Raw genomic sequence first — 15,431 nt, forward strand, 5'->3', positions numbered from 1 at the left:
TGTATGGTTATTCCCTAGGTGAACTTTCCCAAGGTTACCTTCTGCATAAGAAGAAAAACACTCCAAAGATGGAGTTACATGAAATGCAGCACCACTGTCAACAATCCAAGATTTTGACAAACCATTATGAGCAGATAACAAGGCATCTATCACATCGCTTTTAGTGATATACATATCTTCCACTGTCATAGCACGTGGATCTAAAGATGCAACCAACAAATTAGCATCTTTATCTTATTCTATCTCCTTAATAACAACATTAGATACCACATTTTTCTTTTCTATTTCTTTAGGGTTAGAGCTATTATCCTTCTCATTTTTTTTGCCTTTTACATTAGCTTGCTTCTTATGTTATTTCTCCTTTTTATAGTACCTACAATCGGGCTTTTTATGGCCTTTGCATCCACACTGATAGCAAGTGACATCTTGCTGTTTTTCCTTGCTTTTGCAGCAATTTTCGTTCTTATTTGCAACATTTGACCTCTTTTCAGTTTGTCCTCTTACATTGTAGGTTGATCTAGTATTTTTCCCACTTGCCTTGCATCTAATCTCTTCATTGAGAATAGAACCATGTACACCATCAAATATCAAGTTGGGGTTGTTGCTCAATGACACAACCAATGCTTTCCATGAGTCTGACTAAGTCATGAGCAAGAAAATATCCCCCAGCTTAGGATCAAAAGCCAACAACCCTTCATCCTATAACTGACTCAAAATACCAATGAAAGCATTTAAAAGCTCCGAGGTGTGTTTAGACTCATCAAGCTTCAAGTTAACTAACTTTCACATAAGATGGACCTGATTGGTAGAAGTTGTATTCTCATACGTAGTCTTGAGTTTCTCCCAAACTACATAAGCATTGGTAAGTCCCTTGATATCAACCAAGATATTATCAATGATAGCAATTTTGATGTAAGTAATGACTTTCTTGTTCATTTTAGCCCAATCCTCATTTGGTAAAGCAACAAGCTTACATTCTACCAAAGCATCATCACAATCCTTTAGAAAAAGTATACATTGTATACGATCTTTACAAAGATCAAAGCCATTGCCATCAAATTTACGAATCTCAAAAAGATTCTATGTCAAATGTAGATGCACTGCCAGCCATCTTCAACAATAAAAACTGCAATAAAATGCTGAATACTTTCAATCAATAGCAACCTTGCTAAATATAACAACAAGTACACACACTTGTACTTCCAAAGGTGTCCAAGAAGCAAATATTTGGCTGCAATTTCAATCCTAAGAGCTGATTACAGCATGTACATGAATCAAAACTGATACATATGCATAAATGACAGCTCCCACTTCAATAATACATCACCGTAACGCCCAAATGCAATAACCCAAGTGCTGTATGTACCACTGTTTCACTGCATAATGAGCATTCAACAATACATGTACCAAGAGAAGCTGCCCTTTTACAACAATCGATACATCCCAAAGTCCAAATTTCTCCCACATAGCAATGAATCTACTATAATTTCATTGTCAAAGCACAAATCGGCTCAAAATGCATCACCGATGCGAAAAGACCCAAATTTTTTGCAATAAATCTGCCCCAATTGCATTAATACATCGTCTCAAGTGTCAAATACGGGCAAATGTTGCTGAAATTTCACAAATTCTGCAAAAGCCCCAAATTTTGGGGTCCGAACGTGCACAAATTACAATGAAATTGGCTCAGCTGAGCAAATTTTCACTTATATAAGAAATGCCCCAAATTTTTGAAGTAAATGTGCACAATGTCTGCAATTTCTAGGTCAGATGTCACTGTTCTGCATGACCAGCATCAAATCTGGGAAAAGCCCCAGATTTTCTGGTATAAATCTGCACAGATCTTAGCACTATGCTTACGCGCGCAAACCCCATCGGTGAGCAAGGGGCCTGCTTGCTGAAAATAATAAAAAAACCGTCAAAAAATGGTTCAAATGTGTCAAATCAACCAGCTGTTGACCTGTGATGTGTTGCCTGTCACCTGTCACATGTTGGAACTGTGCTGCTGGTCACCGCCTCTTGAAACGTGACGTCCGCTGCTGTTCATGGCCTATGTCTGCTGCCGACACCCTGTCGGACCTACCATGCCTGCCTGTTACTTGCAAAAACACGACCTGCACTTCACGCCAGCTGCCATCTAGTCAGACTGACCACCGACTGATCTGGACTGCCTGTCGGCTCATACTCACATGGAAAGACTGACCCGCACAGTTCTCGGGAAGCGCGCACACTCTTGCCAAAGCTTTGATACCAATGTGAAGGGCGCAAGAGAAAGTACTCAAGTAGTGTGCGCATCAAACGAGGTGTATTCAGCAGTAGAGTGTGTAGAGAGAGTGGAGATTGGAGAGGTGGGTGTGTACCAGTGTGGTACACACAAAGAATAAAAGAATGTATTTATACTTAGGGTACGGCACACTTAACACCTGCAAGGGTGTGTTCGCATGTACAAGTAAATATATACACAAGAGTAGCGAAAAGGGCCGTTGGAGGTAATTGAGATGCTAGAATTGAAACTGATGGCATCGAAACTGACGTCTCATCTTCCAGTAAAGTATCAACTAACAGCCAGCCAGCTACTGAGAATAACAGCAATTGCAGGCTTCGCAAGGCAACATGCAACTCATGTCATGTTATGTCCCAAACTAGTGAAGATGTTAAAGATGAAGATGCGCTGCCACTTGCCGGCTCAGAAGCCATAGCCACAGACAAAGGTGATCGCCTGCAATCTGCAACGTACACATAGTTGACCATTCCTCTTTTTTATCACAATAATCTTGCTTTGCATAGTTGGAAAGCAAATTGATATAAGCTCTTCTTCTTCGACCATGTTGACTCTCCTATCATCCTTTCATGCCATTTTGCCCCTCGGGTCCATTCTTTTGGCACGTGTACCTTTCCTCTCTTTCGCTCCTTTCAGCACCATGCATCACCCGAAAAGTCTGATTCTCCACACATTTTTCCCCTCTTAAAGGTTGCATCCTTTTTGAGCTCTTAATAGCCTTTGCTTCCACTTTCCATGCATGTTCCAAAAGCTTGCTTTCATCTACTCAACAATCAGCATCTTTTATGAATGGCTTTTTCCTTTATTGAAGCACTTCAAGGACTCCAAGATCCTTTTGCTACACACTCACTTGGACCCTAGCATGGATAGTATGCATGCTACCAAAGAGCCAATTCCCTAATGACTTCCAATGTCACAAGAAAAGTAGAATATTTAGATTCGTGCACACACTTCATCCTTGCTCTTCTCCCTTACTCTTCGACAACAAGAATCTTTGCAAGCTTGCATGAACCTTAGCTTATCAAAGCAACGTTTTATTTGCACATCCTACTCAGTTTGAACCACTCCTTTAATGCCATTGACCCAGCACAACATCTAGAGCTTCTACACAGAGGATGCTAATCTGCAGGACACTCTGTTGGGATTTCGGTACTCGTGTAAGTACATTTTGCACTTCAATTTGAAAGTCTTTGGTTGCAATTTGTGTTTTTTATTGCAGTGATGGCTCGACAAGGTCACAACAACATAGTAGCAATGGAACGGGAACGGGAACGGGAATGGGAATGGGAACAGGAACACGAGATCCTAAGGGAACAAGAATGAAGCCCCAAGGGGAACAGGAACACAAGGGGAACGACTTGTACTATATATATGAGTTATATAATTTAAACTATTCATTTATATATTTCATAAAAGCTCTTTGAAAAACACATGCAGAATTTGCAAAACACGATAGTCTTTTTCATAGATGAAAGAATGGTTACATTGAAATGGCACATAACTTATAAGATCTAAAATAGATGATAATCTAGAATTATACTACATAAAAGAGTCAAGAAGCATCAAGTAACAAGTATAGTTGACAAAATATGGCAACTTGGAATTTGAAAGTCTCTCAAAGTAACCATTGGATCATACATGGCTGCCACGGGCAACAAGACTATCCAAAAGACTATCATCCACATTGTCTAAGAAAGCCATATCATCATCAAAATCAGCATTTGAAAGTTCCAAAGCATCTTGATCATCGGCCATATGTGTAGGCATAGGTGTCTCCCCATCCTTGTCATCAAAGGACTCTTCTTCATCAAGAGCTATAAACTTTTCTGCCTTAAGGGAAGCCACATCTGCAAGCAAGCACAAGTTTGCACTGACAAATATCAAGTCATTCACTTGTTTTGTCCCAAACCTATTCACCTTTTTAGATGCAACATGCCCAAATACACTTCATAGTTGCTCAATGGGAGAGGAGCTTGCACCTTGAGAAAAATCCGCACTGCCAATGTTTGAAGCTCAGATGTATATGCCCCATAATCCCACAAGGCAGCCCCAATCTTAAACCAATCTATTTGTGCATCACCTCACCCAAACCTTCCTAACTTGTTTCCATAAAAACTAAGCTGATCTTTCACCAATCTTCTCTTAGTATCAATGGGAACCAACATAGAAACCACTATGTCCCAACCCTACATCACCTCTTTATCCTTCTCTTGACCACACCCTTGGAACTCTGGATCTAATACATATGCTGTTGCATGCATAGGTGAGTGATAAGCATTCCATCTTGCCTCACATAAATCTCGGACTTCTTGTTACTTAGCATCACCCAAACCAAGCTGTCCTAGCTTCTCAATCATGTGATCTGCCCCCTCATAGACCTTTCCAATGCATGGCTCTCGTCCATCTGCAATTCGCATCAAGCGCATGATTGGCTTCATGACAATATTGATGCTTTTCAATTCATTCCAAAATGCATGATCTTGTATGATGTTCTCCACTATTATACCAACCCTTGATCTAGAAGTAGCCCATCCCATCCACTCATTACTTACCACCAATTGCTTCAGGGGTAAGCTTACCTTCTCAAGTCTCTTTGTCATAAGAAAGTTATAGCCAAAGCGTGTCTCAGAGTACTTCAAGAGATCTTTTTTAGATGATCTCCTACAGAACTCACTAAGAATGAACTAATGTCTTTTGATGAAACTGATAATATCCTTGCTCTTTTGGATGAAGGGATCAATCCATGACAAGCTATAAATATATTTCAACAAATTGCTCAAACAATGAGCAAAGCATAGCCTGAATGTGATGTGCGGATATCTCTCCTCAAGTCTCATACCTACTACCCTATTTGTTGCCTCACCATAGCAATAAACTGGATTACATTTTCAGCCCCAACTTTTTCAACACCTTCCGCCCATTCCTCCACAAGCCAATCTGTACTTTTTCATGTACTTGAGGCATCATATGAGGAAATGAATTGCATCTTTCCTCAAGAATATGCAACCATCCCATGGATGAACCGTTTTCGAGTATCACTCCACCCATCTACTATCAAAGAGACATCATTCTTCACCCGACTTTCTTGCACAGTTGCCAAAGCACATTCAATTGCATCCTTTTTCTTTTGCAACAAAGTGGTACGCAATCTCATATGATAGAGGCTTATAGGTTGGACCATACTTGGCAATCTCTTGGACCATCTCAAGGAAGCAGGGAGATCTTATAACATTGAATGCAACATGATCATGGTAGAAAAACCTTGCCACAGCTGCATCCACCCTGTTCTTTTTACGAGGATCCCGAGTTGTTTCCAAGGTTTGTTGCTTGCTGCATTTTCCATGATGGGATTGTGAGGATGCAAAAGTTCCAAGTCCCCCATGCATGGCTCCATCACCCATGACTATATCATCAGCTTGTCCACTATAAAAAGATGCATCTATTGCTTATTTTTTCCTTGCACATGCTTTGTCTTCTTCACTTGGGTACTTTGCCAAGAGCTCCCTTCGCATTTCAAGTGTGGTATTTGGGCAGAAATTTATTTGGGCTCCGATGTCAACATGACATAAGTGTTGCTTCACACGATTGGATCCTCCTGTTTTCAATTGCTTACACCTTTTGCATTTCCATTTCTTTGCACCTCCCTTTGATGCATAATGGTCCACTTTCTCAACCTCGTTCCACCAACTAGGCTCAGATCGCTTATTGCCCGAACGCTTTGATCCCGAGGAAGCCATGACTTCTACAAATTCAAGAATCAAAAGCATTAGTCAACCCTCCATGAGACTCAGTTTGTTTTAAGAGAGACAGAGGCTACTGTGAAAACAGAGCTGTTTTAGAGAGAAAGAGAGAGAGAGTTGTAATTAGTAAAAGAAAAGGCTGATAGTTGTAAACATTTAAATCTAAGGCTCTAAGCTTGTTTTGAGAGAGAGTGAGAGAGAGAGAGAGAACTGTAATTATTCTAAAATGGAAGGGAGAGAGAGAGAGAGAGGAGATTGCAATCCAGCGGGCAGTTTTCTCTTACCTTGAGGTTGAAACGAATGCACGTGAGTCGCAACACACAACACCCTGCTCCCGATAGTCCGATAGTTTGCACGCCAATCGCCACAATTCGGACACCTTGTGGATCGCTTTCGACAGTCCCAACGGTAACCATCACTTTTTCAACGCTCCCCTTTGGGGAATGGCAACATCCACGTTCCCCCTTCACAGGCGTTTCCCGCAGTGTTCCCCCTGCCGTTTCTCCTTCACAGGCGTTCCTCGCAGCGTTCCTCCGTTCCTTTGGCATTTTTTTGGTGTGAAACGCATTCCCACGTTCCCAAGAGGGTGGACAGTGTTCCCTTGCTACTATGCACAACAATCATGAAAACATTTTGGATATCCTTACTCGAGAAGATTGAAATGAGCCTTCCTTCAAGAATAGGATGGTAAATAATCTTATTTAACCCTAATTATAGAAAGTATAAAATTCACATAAACTAAAAATGCAAACATTACCACTTAATCTTGGACATTGAATATTCAATCGGCCTTGAAACTAGTGCCTCCTGTGGTATTTCTTTATCTTCAATTGCAAATGGATGGAGTACAACTAAGATTTACTAATCTCCTCCACTAATCCAACTACCTCTTGCTCTCATAAATGACCAACAAGCCTTCAAACCAATTGCCCCTTAGTTTGCTCTAGAATTAGCCTTTTCTCACTCCTTGTGAGACAAATTTAGCCCTAAATTTTACATTGGCTAGTTGGGCCTCTTCAATCTCCCTAAGATTTTTTTATTTTACCTATTCAAATTTAAGTCCTAGGCACTCAATTCTAAGCAACACGTGTCAAACCCTAATTTCCACTTGTGAATTCAGATTTACAACACAGATTAAGTAAAATCTCCATCTCTGATAACTCAAATGGCTAGATTTTGTTGAGATAACTTGAGAGATGGCTTGAGGATGAGAGAAAATGCAAAAGAGAAAAAATTCTAACTTCCATCACGAGAAAATGAAAAAATTTAATGCTAACCTATCTAAACAACCATGAAGGCTACCTCCACTCATTAAACACCCCAAATATAATGTTGCCTAGCTGAAACAAGCCTTAAACACCATTGTCATTTACAATTGTAGTCTCTTTTGGACATATCACTAGCTCCTGGAAAGTCTCCTACTGATTGGAAATGGCCAATCAATTGTTACAGCAACAATGGCAACCTTCTCTCTCTCTCTCTCTCTCTCTCTCTCTCTCTCTCTCTCTCTCATAGCTTGCACAAGGTTAAAATGGCCATCTCTCTCTCTCTCCACCCAAATCTCAAAAACGTTTTTTCCACTTGCATGGCCAAGTTTTGCCAAGTGGCAGTCTTCTAATCCCACTTTCCCCTAATATTCAACTTAGTAATTTACTTTCAAAATATTCATTCTGAAAATTAATTTAATTAATTATTTTTAGTGTCTAGAAAAATAATCTCACAAGCAATAATCAAATTTACTAGACTAATTTATCTCCCAAGTATCCTTGAGAAAAAACCAATAGACTGACATTAGCTAATTAATCGATGCCTAGTCTCTAATGTCGCCACTAACATTAGTGGCCAATAAATTGGTCTAGACTCGAATCTGATACCAAATACAATCCAATTCCTCTTAGACATAACTTATTACAACTTTTGTCAAATAATATCTTACAGTCCTAGGTTCCACATGATGAAATAATTAACTTGCACCTCACATGTACAAATCATCTTCGCACATTTAATTAACTTTTAATCAAAAAGCAAACCATTAAAATTTCACATCCTCATGACAAACCTCTCCCTTGAAATCCTTGCAATCATTCTCAATTGCACTGCAATGTGCCCAAGCAAAACATACTACACTATAATTTTCCAAAAGACATTATAGTAAAAATAACATTGACCACCATTGATTAACCATGTGAATGTCAAACATTTACTGAAAATTTTCAACTAGTATAGTCAAAACATAAGACTCATAAAGAATCCAAAACTATTGCAAAAATTTGCAAAATACATTTTTCATTAAAATATCTTAATTATTCAAGCCAAACAACTATAACAAAGCATAAACTAAGCATTACACTAATGGAGATTAATATATACTAATGCAAATGTATAGTTTCAAAGTTACAAGTGTAAAACCATGCCACATGCATACCAAACCACAGTGACCAATACACTCAATAGTGGCCTCATGGCACATACTGACAGCCTAGTACCCTTGATGCATGTCCGAGATCCATTGTATACAAGAGTTGTCTATCATTAGAGTGCTAGAAGTGCTACCTCCCCCTTGAGTATCAGGCAATGCCCTAGACTACTACTCTAATAAGCCCGATCCAAATTCAACGGTAACTACAAAGCCTCGAGTTATACAACATCTGAGGATGGTGGTCTGCCAAGTCATCCTCTTCCATTCACTTAGCATCCACTGGTAGATAGTTGAAACTAGCATTCCTTCTCAAATAGCGTGATAAATAATCTGATTTAACACTAAGTACAACCAAGTATAAAATTCACATAGATTGAAAATGCAAATACATCACTAAATCATGGACATTGAACAGTCTATTGGCCCCAAAACTTGGCACCCCTTGCAATATTTATTTACCTTGCATTGCAAATGGATGGAGTATGACAAAGATTCTTCAACCTCCTCCACTAATCCAAGTGTCTCTTGCTGTCATAAATGACTAGCAAGCCTTCAAATCAATTTGCCCCTTGATTTGCTAGGAAATTGACTTACACTTATGCTTCTTTGGTAATAAATTAGCCCCAAATCCAACGTTGGTCACCTGGCCTCTTCAATCCTCCTCAAATACATTGATTTCAGCTCTAAAAACTTAAGTTTGAAGCTTTCAAATCTGGGCACACTTTCCAAAGTGACTGTCAAACCCTAATTTTGTATTGTAAGTTAGAATTTACACCAAAGATTTACCAAAATCTCCACCTCCAATGACTGGATTGTTATAAAACTTGGAGCAAATTTGAAAATAGCTGGTGGAGAAAAAGAGAGTATTGTAGAGAGAAAGATTTCAAAGATTTGTCATGAGATTTGTCAAAAGTGGATACAACAACCTAGAAGGGAGGCCCCTGCAGCCATCACTGAGGCCACATAGATGGAGCCTAAACCTAGACCTTCAAAAGAGGAAGACTCGCCAAGAGAGTTGGCACCCGTTGTCACCGTCCGCACATGCTCCTGTCATAAAGTTGCTAATGTCTTATAGTAATTCTAGAGGCGTCCCTTCTTGCCATAATAATAGCACTAAGGCTTCTTCGATCATATGGCACTCTTCTCTAAAATTGGAACCTCGAAAGTACCAAGAGAGAGCATCCCACAAAAACCTAAAGTTGAACAAAGCAAGTCTCCAATATAACATTTCTAGATAAAGAAATAATGTCAGCATGCTACCATCAAGAGAAGAGACCAAAGGAGCCATGAAGAAAGGTAAGGGATCTTTAGGGAGAAAAGTATGCCAAAAATACAAACTCACAAGGATTGCACAAGCTCCAAGCAGTAAAGAAAGCACATAGAGAAAAGATCAACACTAACTAGAGTATAGTGATGAGAATACGACAACCGGATGCACATGGACCCTCTCTAAAGCTGAGAAGTGTATCTCAAAATGAGAAGACGGACCAAAAATAACCAAAACCAGCTTGAAACTACTATCACCCACCAGCCCTGCACAAGAGCAAACAACCAAAACATAGATGCCGATCAGTAAAACCATAGTAACATGGAATGGGAAATGGGGACGGGGTCAAGGACAGGAGAAGACTAAAAGAAAGGAACGGGGGGGGAACGCAGGAGGGAACAACATACATAAGTAGCATTTGAAAATATATGCATGTGATGTGGTGGATGGATGTGTGGGCATAGTAATAGGGGATGCCCATTTTGTAGCTTCCCCGTCCTAGTCCCATCTCCATATTAGAACCCCCTCTCTCGTGGTAACAGGGGATGGCAATTTATTATTCTTGTCCCCGTGGACTCATCCCTATTCCCATCCCTATCCCCAAAGCCGGTCCCATGTTACTGTATGTGTGGGTGAATGTATACTACCAAAGAACATACAAAAAAAACCACCCTCTAAAAAACACCCTCCCAAAAAAAAAAAGTCAAAAACGTCCCCTAACAGGGGACATGACAAGGGAACGGAGTAGGGGACGACCGGAACAGCTGTTGGGGACGGACAAGGACGTCCCCGTTCCATTTTAGCATTCCTATTCGGCCCATCCGTTCTGGACGATGTTCTGCGTTCCGGGGCCTCGGGACGGCTGTTCCTTGTTACTATGAGTAAAACACAAGCAGACACACCAAAACACAGATTTGGAAGGGTCAAGGACAGGTCCCCAACGCTTAAACAGATCCCAAAACCTGAAAACGCAAATGATAGTCTACGAAACGTTGAAGAGACAAGCCAAAAATGATCAAAAGATGGTCACCCAGGCTGTAACTTGGGAGCAGCATTCAGAACAGGTTCAATCAGTAGATGAAAAGTCAAAACTCAAACCTGAAACAATGTAAAACAGCAGCAGGAACAACGATCCTGCAATTTGATATCGTGTCAGAAGTAGATGCAATGATGGAAGCATGTGGAAAACTGTTGTAATAAACTGCTAAACACGAGACAAAGGAAAGAGAAAGAGAAACATTGCAAAAAAAAAGGACACTACACAAGGAACTCAAAAGCAAAGAGATACTCGGGAAATGGAATCCACATACCAAGATATGAGACGTACAAAACCAATTTGAGTCACCGGCTGTGAAGTGTCAAAATGACTAAGTGACTAGAGAGACAGTAGGGTTTGCGAGGGAAAACACAATGTGTACAGCAAACACTGAGAGAGAAAAGAACACAAAAGATGATGAAAGATGAATCATGCTGATGAAGTGATCTAATACAAGGGCGCCGTAGCACAAAGGAAGCCATAGAGAGCAAGAAGACTACCGAAGAAGCCTTTGAGTCTACAAACACAGAATGAGGAGGTGTCGCCTAGAGCAAGAGACTGCCGTCGAAGGGTGAGGAGCCTCTGAATGTACAAACGCACGGATGAAGAGTGGTACCTACAAGCATAGAGACACCCGATGAAGCCTCCATCTACAAACGCAAGTCTCATGAGGTGACCCCATCTACTGGGAGTGATGCCAGGTGGTGAGGATGAGCCAAATGCTGAAAACACGGATGAAGATAGCCTTTGGGAGTGAAACACCAGCTGTTGAGTGACATCAAAAGGGTGGAAAGCAGCCAGGAACCAAACGCAAAGGTGCAATTGCCTCTGATGAAGGTGACGCATGTTGGAGAGAGACACCGGATGGTGAGAAACCTCCCTAGCAACCAAACACAAGAAGGTGGAACCGCCAGAAGGGTGGAGGATGACGCCAGATAGGGCGGATGCTAACGCCAAGGGAGTGTGGACTCCAAACGCAAGATGTAGGAGCATAGAAGATGTCATCGCCAACAATGAGGATAGATGCTAGCTAAAGAGGAGCACACTGCTACCATAAACGCAACCAACTAGAGATGAAGGCTCGCACCAGGAGAATATGGAGATGGTGGTAGAAGAGAGAGATGATTGAAGAGAGAGAGTGTCAGAAAATTGACGAAGAGAGTGTGGGAGTGACGGACTCAATTTTCAACCGTAAGGAATGAATGAGAGAGTGGCCTATAAATAGGCACAATCAATCTAGGGTGGCACCCCTTTTTGGGCTGCAAACCCTAAACGCAAAACACAGAAACGCAAAAATACAAACTGTGGGTGAAGGGTTTTCTCAACATGAAAGTACTGGCATCTGCTTCTCTCCCTCCACCAAAACCAGTCAGGTGATAAATGATCAATGAATATGGAGGAGAAGGCTCAATAAATAGGCAAAAATAATGTCATAAATCATGTCAAATCGGCCAGCATTTAATATTGGTCGGCTAGCAATAAATGCTAAAATGACCATCATAAAATGCCAAGAAAAATGCCTAATTAATCTAGATAATATCCCAGTGTCCTAGCTCACTGAATCACATGCACAAACTCAGCCATGAACTAACATTTCTATATCTGCTCTAACAAGAATTTATTGAAAATAAGCTATTGATCCAGTTTTCCAAACCCAAGTGGATTCACCAACAGCAAAGGGAGTATCAAAGGCTACAATCTTCAAGAGAACGTGCATCAATTCCAATCATGAGCTTCTCTTAGTCAAGAATGTGCAATCACCTTCACCAAAATGGTCTCCCATGGCTAAGAAATGGCCCCAAAAGTAGGCAACAACAACCCAACCTCTCTCCCCAACAACTCCAAAATGCAAAAACGAAATTTTCTTCTCTCTTCAGTCCCAATTCAGCTTTCCCAAACTTGCATGGGCAAGTTTTGCCAAGTAGCAACCTTCTAAAATGAATTTCCAACATTACCCAATCCATTAAATTAATTTTTAGAATATAAATTTTGAAACTTAATTTAGTAATTATTTATATGTCCAAAAAAATAGTCTAACCAGCCAACAATTAAATTGGTTGGGCCAATTTCTAGCCAATTTATCTCTCAAGTGATCCTAAGCACTTGTTAGCCTGGAGCTAGCATTAATTAATTAATTAATGTCAATTCCCTAGTATCAACCCTACTGACACTAATGGCTAATTGAATGTTCTAGGCCAAGTTCTAACACCCGGTTCCACCTAGTATCTATTAGTCATAACTGATTACAACTTTTGCCTTTGGCATCAACTGATATCTCAAGGTCCTAGGTCCCCCACTGTGAAATAATTAACGTGCAAGTCACACTTACACACTTGAATAGCGTTTAATCAAATGTTTAAGCAAAGCAATAGTATTTTACATCCTCCTGTCAGTCCACCCCCTTGAAATTGTTGCAATCATCCTTGATTGCATTGCAATGTGCCAATGACCAAAGCAAAACATACTCCATTGGAATTTCCCAAACGGCATCGTAGTGAAAACAACATTGCTTAACCATGCTAATGCCAAACACTTGCTGAAAAAATTCCAGCCATCATAAATAAAACATAAGACTTTTAAAAGAATCCAAAATTGCTGCCAAGAACCCACAAAATGCATTTCTCATTAGAATATCTCAATTGTTCTAACAAAATAACCATATAAAAGCATAAATTGAGCATAAACATGGCTGAGCTGCCAATGCATTCATAAAACATGCTGCTGTCCACAAAACTAGGTGAATACCATTGAAAATTGATGATCATCCATTGAAAACCAGCAACTGATAATCAATCTCTAATGATCGTAACGTGATGCAAACTTATGCATACTAATGCAAATGTATAGTTTCAAAACTGCAGTGAAAACCATATCCATTTGCATACCAACAACAATGACTAGTACATTGAATAGTGACCTCATAGCAAACATATTGTCAACACAATACCCTAGATGCATGCTAAATACATCAGAGATCCACTATACACGAGTTTTCCACCGCTAGAGGAGTGGAAGTGCTACCTCCCCCTTGAGCATCAAGTAATGCTATGGACCCCTACACTGTTAAACCTGACTGAGCCCAATCCAAAGTTGGCTCTAATTGAAAGCCTCGAGGTAAAGTTGCAACAATAGAGGATGGTTTGCCAAGTCTTCCTCTTCCAACCACTTAACATCCCCTGGTGAATAGTTTTAAAACTTTACCAAAGAGCTTCTGGAAACTTCACCTATGATCTTTCTCTCTTTTTGTGCCAAAACCTACTTGGGTACCAAAATCTCATCTAGCTCCTCAACCTCTAGCTGTATTTTAGCAAATACATCCTCAAGCACATCACCATGAAAAGGCCTCAACAAGCTCACATGAAAGGCATCGTGTATCCACTAGTATAGAGGCAATTTCAGTCTATATGCAGCATCCTTGGTCCTCTCTAACACCTGAAAGGGTCCATAGTATCTCATACTCAAATTTGGATACAATCTCTCTCTACCTTTCATCTTTTTCAACCTTCCCTTTTCAAAAGGCAGTAACACATAATCAACCCTTGCAAACTATAAAGCAAGTCTATGGCGATCAGTTGCCTTCTTTTGCTTCTCTTGATACCTCTAAAAAACATACTTAACCTTTGTATAAGTTGCATCCATGTTTTCTACGTACCAATCAACTCCAAAGATCTTGTTCTTTATGTGCAAAATAGAGGGCACTTTCTTGCTACCTTCCACAACCTCAAATGGAGCTTTGCCAGAGAAACTATGCGTTGTATTATTGTATACAAACTCTACCAAAGGCAAATTCTACTCCCATTGTGACTTATACTCAAATACATAGCATCTCAAGAGATCAAGCACTGTAAAATTTGTGAAACCAACCTTCCTCCTCGAATTTAGCGGCAATGATCTCATTAATCTTGAACGATAGCCTATTGGCCCTAAAATTAGCACCCCTTGTGGTATTTCTTTAGCTTTTACTACAAATGGATGAAGTAAAACTAAGATCATCTAATCTCGTTCGCTAATTCAAATGCCTCTTGCTGTCGAAACTAGCCAGCAAGCCTCCAAACCAATTTGCCTCTTGGTTTGCTTGGGGATTGGCCTTGCTCCTTGAAAGACAAATTTAATCCCAAATCAAATATTAGCTAGCTAGCCTCTTAAATTTTCCTAACATTCATTAATTCAACTGTTGAAATTCAAGTCCTAGGCCCTCAATTTTGAGCACGCATCCTAAGGTGGTTATCAAAACCCTACTTTCTATTGTAAATTAGGATTTACAAAAGAGATTAAGTGAAATCTCTTCCTCTGATGACTCAAATGGCTAGACTTTGCTAAGATAACTTGAGAGATGGCTAGAGAATGAGAGAGACTGCCACAGAGAGAGAGAGAAAAAGAGATTTCAGAGTTTTCTCACAAGAAAGGCTGAAAATTTATTGTTGCTCTGCTCAAACAGCCATGGAAGCTATCACCTATGGCTTAGGACCACCAGAAAGGCTACTGCTCCCTACTATATGCTGTCAACTGCATGAGAAAGACCTTAGGCTCTATCACCTACACCTAGAAGGTCCCAAACTACTATCACTTGATATAAGACTAGTCCCTGGTGATTACAAATCACATTAACAACATCTCCTTGCTCTCTAACAACCTTCTTCTCTCTCACAATGACTGAAATAAACTTCGACTAGTCCCCAAAAACGTTT

General features: G+C 40.2%; 1 protein-coding gene and 1 pseudogene across 1 annotated transcript in view; both read right to left on the reverse strand.

Annotated features, from left to right (window-relative positions):
* The window catches only part of LOC148036934 (Kelch repeat-containing F-box family protein), a 43,804-nt gene that overhangs the window by 13,855 nt on the left and 14,518 nt on the right, over nt 1–15,431 (reverse strand). The window lies entirely within an intron of this gene.
* LOC148036935 (uncharacterized) lies at nt 3,794–6,065 on the reverse strand (annotated as a pseudogene).

The sequence above is a fragment of the Lygodium microphyllum genome, chromosome 4 (assembly GCF_053477565.2).
Source record: "Lygodium microphyllum isolate KBCC chromosome 4, Lygodium_microphyllum_v1.1.10, whole genome shotgun sequence".
Classification (NCBI taxonomy): domain Eukaryota; kingdom Viridiplantae; phylum Streptophyta; class Polypodiopsida; order Schizaeales; family Lygodiaceae; genus Lygodium; species Lygodium microphyllum.